The 17,500-nt window shown below is 30.6% G+C and overlaps 3 long non-coding RNA genes across 6 annotated transcripts in view; 2 read left to right on the top strand and 1 right to left on the bottom strand.

Annotated features, from left to right (window-relative positions):
* Window positions 1–17,500, bottom strand: part of LOC146993178 (uncharacterized) — an 880,479-nt gene that overhangs the window by 173,523 nt on the left and 689,456 nt on the right. The gene's annotated exons all lie outside the window — the stretch shown is intronic.
* Window positions 1–17,500, top strand: part of LOC146993183 (uncharacterized) — a 175,237-nt gene that overhangs the window by 111,406 nt on the left and 46,331 nt on the right. For 2 of the 3 annotated variants that reach the window (XR_015038294.1, XR_015038293.1), the window contains exon 3: window positions 14,902–15,001. This is a non-coding gene — a long non-coding RNA (uncharacterized LOC146993183). Of the gene's footprint in view, window positions 1–6,113; window positions 6,232–14,901; window positions 15,002–17,500 lie in introns of all 3 variants that reach the window. The other variant, XR_015038295.1, reaches the window with a different exon arrangement.
* Window positions 2,695–3,900, top strand: LOC146993184 (uncharacterized). Its single transcript, XR_015038485.1, has 3 exons — window positions 2,695–2,913; window positions 3,186–3,251; window positions 3,750–3,900. It is a non-coding gene; the product is annotated as an uncharacterized LOC146993184 (long non-coding RNA).

Genomic DNA, 17,500 nt, shown 5'->3' with positions numbered 1-17,500 from the left:
TCCGTTTGGTTTGGTGTGTTTTAATTATGTCAAAGCATGCAAAAAAATCTGCGTAAGAGAAGGTGTGCCTTTGAGGAGAACCTTATAAGGGATTTTTGGCTTTGCATTCCTGTAACATATTGAAGCACCGTGAAAACACCCATGCAATTAGCTGTCTTTTTTTAGATTAGGACCTAAATCAAACTACCAGAATTCAGTCACAGAACATCAGTTGGAAAGTAATGAATCATAGTATGCTTGTTAGAGTTACATGCAAAAAAGTTAAATTCTGCCCTTACTGTTTCTGAGGTTAGCATGATTGTTAATAAAAATAGTGGATATGTTAGTTTTTATTTTATGACACATGCACACATAAGCACACACTTATTTATGCATGCATAAGTAAGTCAGAGCAGAATATAATTTATTCTTATACAAAATTTATTTTTTACCTAGTCAAACAGTTGCAATAGTTTATATTTCAATGAAAACATTGTTTATTTCATTTATGTGATGAGAATTTATTTTCACTCATACTTTGGAAAGCATTTTGAAATTATGTAATGAAGGTACAAGTAGTAAAAGTGCCTTTTTGTTTCTCTTGTGTTTTGACAATTTCCCAAGAAACTGCACTGTTAAAAACAGGAATATTTTCTAATTTTATATTCTTAAAGCATATTTAAAGAAAGATATGAATTTCACTAAGTTATTTTTCAACAAATTGATAACTTTGCCATGAAAGACTCATTATTTGCTGTGATCTGCAAATATGATCTGGTTCTGTTTTAAATGCAGAAGACATGTATGTATCACCAAAATAGCTAATGAACAGTCAATTACGATGAACGCATTTCGCGTAAATTCGTTAACAGGCTGTTTTTCATTACAAACAGGAAATGGCATACTGCAAGCCAGAGGGAATATGGAGTTAGGAGATCTATGGGAACATAATATCCAGTCCTTTCATTGCTATTAACGATTTTCAGTTTACGGTTTGTATTACGGTTAATCTTTTTAAATATCTTGTAACGTAACTGCAAGGTTCTTTAATATACTAAGGTTAGGCCAGGAACGGAAAAAGCGTGCCATTGGTTCCTGGTAGTGACGTCACCCGGGAGACAAGACGCACCGGCCGACGCTAAGGCTACTATAAAGGGGAGCTGAATCATCATCCATTTTGAAGCTAACTTGTTGGTATTCGCTATTGGATTAGCACTGATTTCTTGACATATTTGTGGATCGATTCCGACCTAATTTTCAGAAAAATGGGTGGTTGTGCTGCACCAAATTGTTCGAATCAGTCTCTGTCAGTTATTGACGATCAACTGATTTTATAAGTACAAAATCAACTGCGGAATGTGTATGTGTTTGTGCAGTAAAATATCGTTGTTTCATGTTGTTTCTTTTGTTATCGTGAAAAGTTTATACCGTTTGTAAAATTTATATCATACATTTCATGTAAACTTTGTGCTCAGTTAGAAATGTGATGTGCCTTTTTCTTTCTTTAATTTTACTGTACGATTGGTGATTTAAAGTAGCATTCTATGTTTTGATTCTGATGTATTGTCGCCAAATCGGATAGTTGGCGCCAATGTTAAAAACTGGATGGTATGATCCAAATAATAAATGATTTTGTTTTTTCTTTATAGTAAGATAAATATATTCTGTATTTTTAGACATTTTTAAGAAGTTAAATATTAATTTAAATATTCGATGAATCGTTTTGATCCCATTGTTATCCTTTATTGTAGTAGCAAATCTTAATGTTGTATTTTTAACTATAGGTACTTTAAATTTATTTTTAGTGTGTGAGCAGGAAATATGTTTTAAGTAGTTTTACAAACATGATTACTTTTTAAAAATTTTGTTCTATTTTCATAAAAAAATTTTAATTTATCAGAAAATTACATTCTTAAATTATTATAATATATGTAACTGTAATTTAATACTAGTGCTTTTGATTTTAATGTTAAATTTCATGCATGCTTTTGTTAAATATGCAGGTACATTTTGAAGAAAATCAATTTGAATGCTCTAGGCAAGATGGGCGTAAAAAACTCAAGCCCAATGCTGTGCCAACTCTTTTCAATGTGCCTAATCCCCCACAACTGTTGACCCCACAGCGTCTAAAAGGCATTGGTTTACCAAAGCACCGTTAAGTTACATCCCATTTTTGTAATGTATGTGTTTTTTATTTTTATGGTTTTTCATAAAAAAAATATGTTTTTATTACAAATGGACTAAATTGCTTTATAAAAGAATCAAAATATTGAAATTAAGGCATTATGTGATAAAGCTGTAATTACAGTCCCTAAAATTAGATTTAAAAATTTAAATTTTGCTGTTGTTATATATATAATTAAGTATGTACTTTGTTATTATAATCATATATTGAAAATTAAGCATAAAACCTCAATTTGATGTAGTTTTTGTAGTTTTTCGAGGACGGTCATACATGGGTCTGGTTTCTTCAAATTTGCTCCTAAAAGAAAGAAACCGGTATCTGATTGCCTTCAAAGTCAAAAGAGTTTAAATCAAAATTTGTATTAAAATAAAGTTGCTTTTTTGCTTAATTTTAAATTCCAGATAAATAGAGAGAAATATGTATGGAGTAAGTAGAAGAAATAATATTGAAATTAATAATTTTAATCTTGAGTAATACAATAATATAGTTATAATATATTGATTTAAATGTATATTTTAATGTCTTATATGTCTTGTCTGAATGTTGTTATTTTTTGTTTAAAGATTTACAAAACTTATTAGGATTATTTATATTATTTATTATTAAAATTACATTAAGTATATTTTATTTATCAGCATTTTCAGGTATCCTTACTTATATGTGTTTCATAATTTTTGCATCTTCAGGGTGGCTTGCTGCACGGTTTACCTTTATCAACTGAAGCGATTTCTGTTGCTGAACCATCTGTTGTAAGTCTTCATTTGTACAGTTATTAAATATTTAGTATTATAAACTTTTTCTAAAAAGTATTAACACTGTTTCTAAAATTAAAAAATATATTAACGTAATATTTACTTATGTTTAAGAAGTATGAATGCTATGAACAGTTCAATGTATTTATGCTTTTTTATAAGTTGAGTTACTTTGAAAATGGTAATGATTATTTGTATTTATTTTTATCCGATCAGAGTTTATAATTTCTTTCACTTCCACATATTTCATATATTATAATTTCTTTTAGGTTCATTTGCCACAACCTTCAGCTTCATATTTTGGAGAAATAAATTTTGCTGCCGAAGTATCTGATGTAAATTGCCATTTTGCACTTCTAAAAAATTTTAATAGTTTCTTAACATCTATTCGTAAACTGTACTATGTTTTTTTAAATGTTTCCATCTTCATAATCATGCACTTTATTTCATTTCACCAGTGGTTGCAAATGTGTACATTACAGTACATCTCAGGTGTGTTTGCAACAACATTTAGCATTACCTTCTGATTAAATAACAGCTGCTAGTAAAGAATCTATTCTATGTTTTCATTTGAGCAGCTATTAAATGTCATATGTTTTACATATATTAATGAATTTTTATACGATTTCTGAAATATGAAATTGTTTGTCTTATGGTTGCTAAACAGCTGTACTGTATCTGGCTGTTGTGCTATGGAATTATTTTTGAATTTTGAGTGTTAACAATTTATTATCTATTTATGAATTATAAAATGTTATGTAAAATAATTATTTCTTAAAATGAATGTAGTTTATATTATCTGTATTTCTAAATTTCTTATATATATATTTCAGGTTTGTTTGCAAGAACAAGCTTCAACTTCATCTTGTGATAAAATGCCATCTATTTGTGAAGGATCTCATGTAAGATAATTAGTGTATTATTAAATTGCTTGCTTATACAAAACGTTTCTATTAACTTTTTTTTGGGGGGGGGGGGGTAAAAGGAATGTAATTAATTTCATCAGCATTTACAAATTCTTTGTGTACATTTCAGGTTTGTTTGCAAGAACAGCCTTTAGCCTCATTTTGCAATGAAATACCATCTATTTGTGAAGGCTCTGATGTAAGTTGATAACTAATGTATAATTAAATTACTTCCTTATATGCATTTAAAATGTTCTATAAAGTAATTTTTTGGTAAAAGGAATGTAATTAATTTCATCAATAGTTGCAAATTCTCTATGTAAATTTCAGTTTTGTTTGCAAAAACAACCTTTAGATTCATCTTGCAACCAAATTGTAATTAATTTTAATTAATTTCATCAGCATTTGTGAAGGCTGTGATATAAGTTGATAATTTGTGTTATTAAATTGCTCATGATTATGGAGATAATCGATCCCTTGAAAAGCTGGAAATAAATTTTAAAAATCTATTTTTAAGTGAAATAAATTTTAAATATTAGAAAATAAAACAAAAATAATCTAGAAAATGCTGAAAACAATAGAGTCAAATTTAAAAACCCACCACAGTATAGGAAAAGAGACCTGGAACTTGCATTTTTATTTTGTGGATTTATTATCTGTTTAAGTTTGACATTTAATCCAAAGGGGCTTTGTCCCTGAAGGACTATTGTTTTCGTTTTGTATTGAAACACTATAAACGGCTGCATCACTTTTCAAATTGTTGCCACCAAATATTATCATCCTGTACTATATTTAAAGAAATTATATAGTGAAGACTCATAAATGCATGTATGTTTTTTGCATTCTGATAAAACAACGGTACCTAGAGCCATCAAATTTTGAATGACTTAATTCTACTGTGAATATGGACATCTGGAAGACCGAATTTGAAATTCGGAATTTGTTTTAATATATATTTTATATGTTGTAAAACTTTAACGAATTTTTGATTAACAAACTTGAGTATTTCAAAGCGAGCAATGGCAATGTTGTACAGAAAAGACACTTTTATCTCCAGCGTGTGAGACAATGAATCGGGAATTCTGAAGATATGTTCATTTTAAAATGATCTTGCAATATTGCTGTTGAACTGAATTTTATAGTTTAAGTGTGAAAAACTTGATATTTAATAAATAAAGGTAAAACACAAAATGTTAAAAAAAGGCCCCTTTGGGTGTAATTTAAAATCTGAAACCTTTCAGATCTTTTTTGTTTGTTTGTTGTGTTCCCCCCCCTTCTTTGATGATTATTCATATAGATTTTTTCTTTATTCCAGGATGTTCTTTTAAGGAATTTTATAAAACAGCTGACTGAATTGATCTCGCTTCTGCAATGCGAGAACAAAATATTACTGAAAGAACTTACAGCAACCAAAAAAAATGAAATTAATGTTTTAAAAAAATAGCATAGCACTGAAATTCAACTTCATGACCTTCAAGTACAGCATGAGGAATTGCTGAAAGGAGTGAAAACATTTCTTTCAGATGAACAAATAGCAATGTTGAAAATTCCTCGTAGAAGCATTGCAAAATGGTCTAACGAGGGAATAATAAAAGGCCTCAAAGTTAGATTTGCTTTGGGCAAGCATGGTTATAATTACTTGCACAGACTAGGTTTTCCGTGCCTTCATACAGCACTTTAAATAAAAGACTTCAAGGTCTTGAAATGAATTTTGGAGTCATCAGTGAGATGATCGAACCTTTGAAAATTAAAGGAGAAAAAATGAATGCTAGTGATAAAGACTGTATTTTATCATTGGATGAAATGGAGATTTCTGGCAATCCTGATTTTGATATTTCAAAACGTAAATTTATTGGTAAATGTACATTAAGAAATCAAAAGGGTACAGAAAATCACTATTTAGTTATTTTACTAAGAGGTTTGAAGCTGAAATGGAAGCAAGTGGTTGCCCATGAGATAACTGGACAGGTAACAGGATGCCAGCTCAAACAATTTGCCACTTCCGCCTAGGTATAATAGCAAATTAACAACACAAATCAAATCAAACTGTTGATGCAACGAAAGTAAACTAACGCAAAGAACTAACGCTGTCACCCACATGACATCATGCGCATGTGGCATTACTTTCTCCCTGCACTGCGCATCGCTCTTGGGCCACCCCTGACGTAACTTTACACCGCTAAACTCATGGCCGATTAGCCGTTGACGAGCTTGGCGAGTAAATACGCTTCGCCGCCAACGGATCCTCTCCGGAAGAAAACCCCCTTCTTTCCCTCTCTTGGCCTCTTCTAGTGTAATTTGTCATCATTTTTGTGCACTCTTGGATTGCAGAACATCATATCATGAAAGAAAAAGAACGAAGATGAAAAGAACGGAGAAATAGTGCAGAGCAAAAAGACATCTGTGGCTGGTAATTCTTGTTTTATACTAACTTTATTTTCACTACAAATGCTTGAATGTTATAATTTGTAGGTCACTTTTCACATGTTGCTTTATATTGGAGTTTTACTACTTATTTATTTTACGTGAACGCTTCACATTATGTTTTAATGTTTAGGGTAGCATTTATGCATTAATTTCTTAGGTTTTGAATTCCATATTGAAGTGTCTGAATTGGTTCTTTCTTTATATTGTATTGTAATATTCGTAGTGAGGTTGAACTGTTAATCACACTATAATTATCAGAAGTCTGAGATTTGTTAGAGTTCTGTTGCTTCTTAGTGGTTTCAAAATTACTGCTGTAGTGTAATTTTTTCCCAAGTGGCCTCCTTTCGCATTACTATAAAATTATGAGGGTACACTTTTAGCTTTTAGAAACTATTTATTTACAATCTTAGAATGTATAATCACAGAGAACTGAAATACCAGCATAGTTCTATTTTTCAAATCTGTATCCAAAGTGTTGCCAATTACAAGTTACTAAATATTAAATGTTACCATTTACAAATTATTAAATATTACATCTTCCGTTTTTTTAAAGAGTTCAAAAGTTTTAACAGACTAAAATCAGTCCAAATACCTGGCCGGCTTTCTAATCAGTCTCCCACTTCTAGTTCTTAGCTCACCGTTCCTTGTTTCTGAGTTAGCAGAGTTTGGTAGTTGATCTTCTAAACTTTGCCCTTGAGAATATCTGGAATCATATCCTTTTACATCTGTTTTCTGTGTATTAACTCCTTGTTCTGTTCCTCTGATATTCTCATCAACAGCTGAACTGTTTTCTCTAATATCTTTTCTATTTCTTCTCAATACTGATCCACCTGATCTAAGTATATATGATCTAGGTGTCTTATGCACTTTTTCTACAACTGCTGGTTTCCAGCGATTATCGTGATATATCCGAACATAATCTCCTTTATTTAGTGATGGTAATGTTTTTGTATGACGATCATAATATGACTTCTGTTTAGTTCTTTCTTGGTTGATTTTTTCTTTTACATTTCTCACAACTTTAACAACTTTAACAACAGGTTTAAGTAATTCTTCAGATGTAGGAAGAATTGTTCTTGTTCTGCTCATAAGTCGTTGACCTGGTGATCCTAGCATCTCATTTGTTGGAGTGTTCCTATGAGCTAACAAAACTAAATAAGGATCAGCATGATGTGCTTGAACTTTCTTTAACAATTTCTTCGCCGTTTGTACTGAACGCTCTGCTAATCCGTTCGACTGTGGATGGTATGGACTGCTTGTTATATGTTTAAATAGGTATTTCTTTGCAAATTCTGAAAATTCTTTACTTGCAAACTGAGGTCCATTATCAGATATCACTATCAATCGTATACCGTATCTTGCGAAATGAGATTTCATGTAACTGATCATTGTGTGACTTCGAGTATCCGGTAGTTTGGAGATTTCAAAAAAGTTGGAATAGTAATCTACAATTAATAAATATACATCTTTGTTAATCTCAAATAAATCTGTCGCAACTAAGGTAAATTGGGAATTTCATGTGGTATCATAGGCTCTCTTATGTTTTTGTTCTGGTATTCATTACATATAGAACAATTTGAAATTTTATCTTCTATCTGCTTGTTCATAAGTGGCCAAAACAAAACATCTCTAGCTCTTTTCTTACATTTTTCTATACCAAAGTGACCCTCATGAATTAAATTTAACATTTCCTTTTGCATAGATAAAGGAATAATTACCCTTCCTCCTTTGAAAAATAAGTCATTTTCCATTGTCAACTCATCTCTGTAGTCCCAAAATACTTTGACTTGAGGTTCTACCTGATGTTTCCTTTCTGGCCAGCCTCTCAGAATATATTTCTTTAAGCACTGTAGTGTAGCATCACATTCACTTTCTTTCTTCAATGCATAAATTTTGTCATCAGATGCTGGAATCAGTGTACAAATTTCTGTATCTTCATCATTATATTCTGTTGTATTCAAATTTGCTCTACTCAAAGTGTCTGCTATTAATAAGTCTTTCCCCTTTTTGTATCGTACATCTAGATCATATTTTTGTAAATTTAACAGCATTCTTTGCAATCGCTGTGGTGCTTTAAAAAGAGGTTTCTTAGTTATGCTTTCTAATGGTCGATGATCAGTTTCAACTGTAATACGTTTGCCATATATATATTGATGAAATTTAGAACATCCAAAAGTAATAGCTAAAAGCTCTTTTTCTATCTGAGCATAATTTTTCTGACTTTTTGTTAGAGCTCTGGAAGCATAAGCAATTGGTTGGTTTTCTTGTAGTAAAACAGCACCTAATCCTTCAGAACTTGCATCTACTGAAAGAGTTACATCCTTATTAACATCGTAGAATTTTAATACAGGTGCTTTTGCAATCAATTCTTTAAGTGTTTCGAAAGCTTTTGATGCTTTTCAGTCCAGTGCCAGAGGACATTTTTCTCAAGTAACTGTCTTAATGGTGCAGTAATAGTACTTAAGTTAGGAATAAATTTGGCTAAATAATTAATCAATTCCAAAAATCTTTGTAGCGAAGGCACATCTGTAGGTTCTGGCATTTTAACAATTGCTTCCACTTTAGAAAAATCAGGTTTTAGTCCATTTTCACTTAACTCGTGCCCTATATAATTCACACGATTAAATTTTATTTTACATTTAGCCTTATTGAACTTCAAATTATTTTCTCGTGCTCTCTGGAGTACATTTTTAAGTCGTAGCTCATGTTCCTTTTCATTACATCCCCATATTAAGATATCATGTATAATACATTCAATGCCTTCTAGACCTTCTATTATTTGGCTTAATTTTCTTTGGCAAATTTCTGGAGCTGAACATATGCCAAAAGGTAATCTTTTAAATTTGTTTCTGCCAAAAGGTGTATTGAATGTACACAAATTACTACTTTCTTCGTCAAGCTGGATTTGCCAAAAAGCACTATTAGCATCTAAAACAGGAAATATTTTTGTGTTAGCCATTCTAGTGACAACTTCGTCAATGGTTAACATCGGATAATGTTCTCGTTTTATAGCTTTATTTAAATCTCTAGGATCTAAACATATTCTTATTTTGTTCGGTTTGACAACTGTGACCATTGAATTTACCCATTCAGTTGGTTCTCTTACTTTCTCAATAACATTTAAATTTTCCATTCTTTGTAATTCTTTCTTAACTTTATCACGTATAGCTATGGGTATTTTTCTTGGAGGATGAATGACTGGTGTTACATCTTGTTTTAACTGGATTTTATATTTTCTATTCAAACAACCTAAGCCTTCAAATACATCTTTGTATTCCTCCAGTAAGTCTTCAGTGTAAACAGACATTACTTTCTGAATCAAACCTAGTTGCAAACATGATTTTAATCCTAATATAGAAGGTACTTCTTTGTCAATAACTTGGAATTCCACAACATAATTATTTTTTCCATATTGGCAGTTAAGTACTACTTTTCCTAAAGTATCCATTTTATTCCCACAGAATGTAACTAATCTTTTCATTTCAGACTTCTGTATCGGAACATTTAGCAATTTCACTTTGGTTTTAGAAATAACATTGCACATTGCTCCAGTATCTAACTGCAAATTTAGTTTACTTTTATTTACATCAACGTCAACAGTCCCTTTCTCTTCCTTGTTATCTGAATTAAGGTTTAATGTGCCAACATAAAATTCTAACTCTTCCTCAGAGTCATGATTTATTAATTTAATTTGTCTATCTTTTTTGTTTACCTTGACTGCTTCATTTTTTATTATATTGCTTTTACACTGACTCGCGAAATGATTTGCCTTTTTACATTTATGACAGATTTTTCCATATGCTGGACACATTCGATACTCATGAGATGTTCCACATTTAGAACAAATTTTTGTCTATTGTTTATCGGTATTTACCTCTTTGTAAGTATTCTTATTATGTTTACTTAGTTTCTTTTTCACTAAGTTTACAGCAGTTTCCTCGTCTTTTATGATTTTCATTTGATGTGCACTTATTTTAGCAGATCTGCATATATCAAGAGCTTTTTCTAATGTTAATTCTGTTTCATGTAACAATCTTGCTCTCACTATATCATCTTTAATACCACAAACAATTTTATCCTTTATTAAACTATCCGTTAATTGTGCAAACTCGTATGTTCTAGCTTTATTTCGAAGGTCAGTTACGTATTAATCTATGGTTTCTGACGCGGTTTGATTTCTAGTAAAGAATAAATGTCTTTCATATGTAATATTTTTCTTAGGAATACAATATTCCATAAATTTTGTTTTAATTTCACTTAATTTAATTTCTTTACCCTCTTCTATAGGAAATGTATTATATATTTAGAGACTACAAATTCCTATTACATGAAGAAAAGTATTAACTCTTACTTTCTCTTCATTATTATGTAATTCACTAGCTACTTCATATATTTCAAATGATTACAGCCATCTCTGCCAATTTCAAGCTAGATTTCCATCAAATTTCATCGGCTCTGATGGTTTTAAACTTTCCATTTTGAAAGCAAAACACTCCTGACACCATATAAAATTATGAGGGTACACTTTTAGCTTTTAGAAACTATTTATTTACAATCTTAGAATGTATAATCACAGAGAACTGCAATACCAGCATAGTTCTATTTTTCAAATCTGTATATAAAGTGTTGTTAATTACAAGTTACTAAATATTAAATGTTACCATTTACAAATTATTAAATATTACAATTACGAGGAGGAGGCTAAGCATTTTCCTCTCTGTCTGGCCTAATATTTTCCTTGCCTAATGGGGTCTTCTCTTCCCAACAGGTCAGTGTAATTGCACTTCCTGTGTATAAACCAATTTTGTTTCAGTTTTTTCCGAATTTAGATTCTCTCTATGAAGTGCTGTTTCTCTTAAAACCATTGAAAGTTAAATGTTGAACAAAAAAGAAATGTAAATAAAAATTTAATGAGTACTCATAAAGAAAGTTAGTGGAGCCAAATTGTCTTCTGTTAAGGCTGCTCAAAATGTGTTTTTATTAGTTGTTTTAAGCATACTTTATTATATTTTTTCCTTAATCTCAACTATTTTGGCATATTGTGAAGTTTTATGAACCTATTTGCGAAGATCTATTTAAAATTGATTCCACAAATAAAAATTCGTTTTGAAATAAAATCAGAGATGTTTTATTATTATCGAAGTAAAATTCTGCAGATTAACTTTCAACTTTGTTTTGCAAAGCACTCTGAAAGTTTCTTTTGGACTTCTTTCCGTTCTCTTGGCAAATGCATGACAGAAATATTTTTTGAGAAAGCTGATGTCTTTTGCTTATAAGAATGATTGATGCAACTGTATGCGTGCCGCTGTAAAGAGCACGTGTTTTTTCTTTAATTGGGTAATTCTTCGCTAGAAGATCAGACATTGCTTTTTGTGTTATTTAACAATTTCTTCATCTTATCTTCAGTTAAAAGCTCTTCTTCATAATGAGCGCTTTTATTATCAAGGGGTTTTATAAGACCCCAATTCTTCTTTTGTAATTTTCTGATTCATTGTTTGACTTCTCTGTCTTTCATATGTGAAAATTCTTCGGCATCGATTGCTTTTGAAATTTGTAAGATTTTTCGGGCTTCATTTTCAGTCGATGGAAATTGTTTAAAGTAGCAGATAAATTCTTTCCGGTGTTGATGGATGAATGTTGCACCACGTATGAATGAAATTCTAGCAGTGGACAAATAAAATGGGATCTTTTAAGGTACTGCTATACGTGAAATCATGCTTTAAAAGTCTGCGCTCAGCAAGTACCTGCCGTATTAAAAATGATAGACTACGAAATATGACTTGAAGAATTGTATGAGTTATTTGGAATGCAGATTGGGAGTTTAGTCGTGATAGGTAAACAGTCTATACAGATGACCGGAAATAATAAAAATTTAGATGGGTGTACTATAAAGTATTTTACTCCTGGACCATGGAGTAGTCATAAACAGTACTTGTGTAAAAACAGATTAAAGTATATGAATTCCCTGTTTAAGAAAGGAATTTCTCTATGACAGTATGCAGTCTGTATCATAGCTGGAATAGCGAGGTGTTGTGTCTTCAGGGAAACAAAATCTGTTATTCTGTAATTTTTCCTGAAAATGTGTGTTTAAATTTTGTTACCTAGGTAACCTATTTTTAACTCTTTCTATATGAAAATAAAACCAAATACAGACAAAGAAATAAAATTGCATTCCTTCCCTTGGTGCAGTTATTAACAACTTTAACTTAATGGGAGCCAATTTTAAGTTTATAAAATTTTGGCTAGCTGCAATTATATATTGCACTTTTAATATTTCAGTTATAAGTGCATTACACAAAGTATAAAAATGTGTGGTATAATATCTTAAAGAAAAGGTATACTCATTGTATTATTTACAAAAAAATTCAGCAAGATGAAAATTAAATACAGGGAAATCATATTTTAATGTGAAATTTAACATTGCATTTCTTCTGAGAGTTTTTTTTTTCCTCCCTCTGGTACATGCGATGTTATTGCTAAATCCATGCAGTCGTCCGGATGTTTGTTTGTTATTCTTAATCTGAACATTGATTTTAACAAGTTTGTTGTTGAAAATCCTCTTTCACAATTTTCAGTAGATCGAAAGCAGGAATTTATCTTTTTAAAAGTTTAACAGTTCATGATTTTTCTGATCTAGGACTATTCAAATGGCTTTTTGTGATATTCTTTATCTTAATTAGGATGAAAACCAATTATTTCTATTTCTAGATCAGTAGAATTGTTAACATATTTGCAATCTTTTACCATTTTTCTTAAATACTAGTCTTATGTAATGGGTTTGAAGTGAACGTAGTAGTTGGCCTAATTTTAAATACACTCAAAACATCTAATTTAGAAACTAATTTAAGCTCGATTAGATTTTCCAAATGTTTGTTTCAGTTTTCTTATATGTCACGCTTTAGTTCTCCAAATTTTCAAAGTGGCAAAATGTACATAGCATTATGGTAAAAATGTATATTCCTTATATTTGTGTAATATTTTTACAAAATTGATTTTGATTTAAAATGAATTTAAAATAACCTTAAATTCAAAGACTTTAGTTCTCTTCCCTGCTCAAGTTTAAGATATTAGTTATTATGTCTGTAAGAATGACTAAATCGTAGAACGAATTATGGTCAATAATTTCTTGAGTTTCGTTTCTAGATTTTTAAAATTCTTCTATGAAACTTTTGTAACAGAAGCTGGGATGGAACCCAGGCAGCCAGACAGAATGTCCCTTCCCTGAGTGAAAATTTCTATCATTTCACTGCAAGTGACATTATAATATTTCAGAATAAATCCTCGTAACACTAATAAATGTATGTAGATTTTTTTTTTTTTTTTTTAATGTTTATATAATGCGTGTTTGGTTCTTACAACATTTTGAGCTATTATATTACTAATTCTGTATGTGAGCTAAGACAGTTTAATATAGAACATCTGCTTCAAGACTAAAAGTAAAGTATTTGAATTGTGTTTTACCTTTCGTGTGTTTTGAGAGGTACGTTCTAATCTACAATTTATGGAATTTCTCGGTATTGGACATCTCACATAGCTGACAAAATTTCATTCCTATGTTTAGGTTTTATAGTACAATAAGTTGAGCATCCCTACATTAGTATATGACTTTGATTCCTTCGAAAGAAAAAAAGAGTATCTTAGTTTTGTTGAATTTTTGATCAAAATTTTAGTATATAGGTAATTGCATTAGCTCATTCACGAAATTTTATTTAAATTTTTTGCAACATTTCAAAATGGTATATCATTCAATGGCATTTGATGTGTTTTGGCTTGCTGTATTAAAGCGGGGCTCGATCCCGTGCAGCTAGACAATATGTTCTTTCCCTGAGTGAAATATTGCTATAATTTCATTAAAGTGACGTGGTAATATTACAGTATAATTTCTTGTACATTGGACTAAGCTGTCCTCTCTCATGGATGAGTGTACCTAAGTAAAGAACTTAAAATTAGAAAGGGTTCTTGCATTAAAATTCTGAATGAAATATTTATTTTATGGTTTATGACTTTTGTTTCCAAGATGTTTTTCGAAATCTGTTTTTAGAATGGTGTTTTTGAGCCCTTTCTAAAAAAAAAAAAAAAAAAAAAAAAACATAAAAGTATATATGTATAGCTTTTTTAATGTCAATATATTGCGAGTTTGATTCTTACTCTTTTTTGATCTGTTATATCGCTAATTCTGTGTGTGAATTAAGATAGTTTTATATATAACACCTGCTTCAAAGCTAACAGTAAAGTTTATTTTGTTTATTTGTCATTTAAAATTACCTGCTTATTGACTTTCGGTGCCATTTTTTGTACCTGCGCTAAAATTATTAACTTTTCTCGAAGATCATTTTCCCTTTTATTCTGTGTATCTGTAATAACTGTATAATTTTTTTTTCTTTCATTGTTCATATTGTACCCATACATTAAAAACCTCTTTCGCTTACTGTACTTCTGTCGTATAAGGAAAATCATTCGCTTTTCTATCGACTGCAATCATGATTTTAGTAACAATATAGCACATTGCTGGAATTTAAAACAAAGAAGGCTACTTTCGAAGTTTTATATATTAAGAAACAATATTAGATATTTCTCTTTGTGTATAGATATTCTTTAATTTCAAAGTAGTTAAAATCTAATGATTCCTTCCCCCATCCTTGGCCTCTTCTAGTGTAATTTGTCATCATTTTTGTGCATTCTTGGATTGCAGAACATATCATGAAAGAAAAAGAATGGAGAAATAGTGCAGAGCAAAAAGACATCTGTGGCTGGTAATTCTTGTTTTATATTAACTTTATTTTCACTAGAAATGCTTGAATGTTATAATTTGTAGGTCCCTTTTCACATGTTGCTTTATATTGGAGTTTTACTACTTATTTATTTTACGTGAACGCTTCACATTATGTTTTAATGTTTAGGGTAGCATTTATGCATTAATTTCTTAGGTTTTGAATTCCATATTGAAGTGTCTGAATTGGTTCTTTCTTTATATTGTATTGTAATATTCGAAGTGAGGTTGAACTGTTAATCACACTATAATTATCAGAAGTCTGAGATTTGTTAGAGTTCTGTTGCTTCTTAGTGGTTTCAAAATTACTGCTGTAGTGTAATTTTTTCCCAAGTGGCCTCCTTTCGCATTACGAGGAGGAGGCTAAGCATTTTCCTCTCTGTCTGGCCTAATATTTTCCTTGTCTAACGGGGTCTTCTCTTCCCAACCGGTCAGTGTAATTACTCTGCCTGTGTATAAACCAATTTTGTTTCAGTTTTTTCCGAATTTAGAGTCTGTCTATCAAGTGCTGTTTCTCTTAAAACCATTGAAAGTTAAATGTTGAACAAAAAAGAAATGTAAATAAAAATTTAATGAGTACTCGTAATGAAAGTTAGTGGGGCCAAATTGTCTTCTGTTAAGGCTGCTCAAAATGTGCTTTTTATTAGTTGTTTTAAGCATACTTTATTAAATTTTTCCCTTAATCTGAACTATTTTGGCATATTGGGAAGTTTTATGAACCTATTTGCGAAGATCTATTTAAAACTGATTTCACAAATAAAAATTCGTTTTGAAATCAAATCAGAGATGTTTTATTATTATCGAAGTAAAATTCTGCAGAATAACTTTCCACTTTGTTTTGCAAAGCACTCTGAAAGTTTCTTTTGGACTTCTTTCCGTTCTCTTGGCAAATGCATGACAGAAATATTTTTTGAGAAAGCTGATGTCTTTTGCTTATAAGAATGATTGATGCAACTGTATGCGTGCCGCTGTAAAGAGCACGTGTTTTTTCTTTAATTGGGTAATTCTTCGCTAGAAGATCAGACATTGCTTTTTGTGTTATTTAACAATTTCTTCATCTTATCTTCAGTTAAAAGCTCTTCTTCATAATGAGCGCTTTTATTATCAAGGGGTTTTATAAGACCCCAATTCTTCTTTTGTAATTTTCTGATTCATTGTTTGACTTCTCTGTCTTTCATATGTGAAAATTCTTCGGCATCGATTGCTTTTGAAATTTGTAAGATTTTTCGGGCTTCATTTTCAGTCCATGGAAATTGTTTAAAGTAGCAGATAAATTCTTTCTGGTGTTGATGGATGAATGTTGCACCACGTATGAATGAAATTCTAGCAGTGGACAAATAAAATGGGATCTTTTAAGGTACTGCTATACGTGAAATCATGCTTTAAAAGTCTGCGCTCAGCAAGTACCTGCCGTATTAAAAATGATAGACTACGAAATATGACTTGAAGAATTGTATGAGTTATGTGGAATGCAGATTGGGAGTTTAGTCGTGATAGGTAAACAGTCTATACAGATGACTGGAAATAATAAAAATTTAGATGGGTGTACTATAAAGTATTTTACTCCTGGACCATGGAGTAGTCATAAACAGTACTTGTGTAAAAACAGATTAAAGTATATGAATTCCCTGTTTAAGAAAGGAATTTCTCTATGACAGTATGCAGTCTGTATCATAGCTGGAATAGCGAGGTGTTGTGTCTTCAGGGAAACAAAATCTGTTATTCTGTAATTTTTCCTGAAAATGTGTGTTTAAATTTTGTTACCTAGGTAACCTATTTTTAACTCTTTCTATATGAAAATAAAACCAAATACAGACAAAGAAATAAAATTGCATTCCTTCCTTTGGTGCAGTTATTAACAACTTTAACTTAATGGGAGCCAATTTTAAGTTTATAAAATTTTGGCTAGCTGCAATTATATATTGCACTTTTAATATTTCAGTTATAAGTGCATTACACAAAGTATAAAAATGTGTGGTATAATATCTTAAAGAAAAGGTATACTCATTGTATTATTTACAAAAAAATTCAGCAAGATGAAAATTAAATACAGGGAAATCATATTTTAATGTGAAATTTAACATTGCATTTCTTCTGAGAGTTTTTTTTTTCTCCCTCTGGTACATGCGATGTTATTGCTAAATCCATGCAGTCGTCCGGATGTTTGTTTGTTATTCTTAATCTGAACATTGATTTTAACAAGTTTGTTGTTGAAAATCCTCTTTCACAATTTTCAGTAGATCGAAAGCAGGAATTTATCTTTTTAAAAGTTTAACAGTTCATGATTTTTCTGATCTAGGACTATTCAAATGGCTTTTTGTGATATTCTTTATCTTAATTAGGATGAAAACCAATTATTTCTATTTCTAGATCAGTAGAATTGTTAACATATTTGCAATCTTTTACCATTTTTCTTAAATACTAGTCTTATGTAATGGGTTTGAAGTGAACGTAGTAGTTGGCCTAATTTTAAATACACTCA

Source organism: Stegodyphus dumicola, chromosome X1 (assembly GCF_044657685.1).
Source record: "Stegodyphus dumicola isolate Sdum_Otavi_A_Nest chromosome X1, ASM4465768v1".
In the NCBI taxonomy this organism is placed as follows: domain Eukaryota; kingdom Metazoa; phylum Arthropoda; class Arachnida; order Araneae; family Eresidae; genus Stegodyphus; species Stegodyphus dumicola.
The sequence above is the reverse complement of the archived record's forward strand: the minus strand, read 5'-3'. Positions and strand labels throughout refer to the sequence as shown.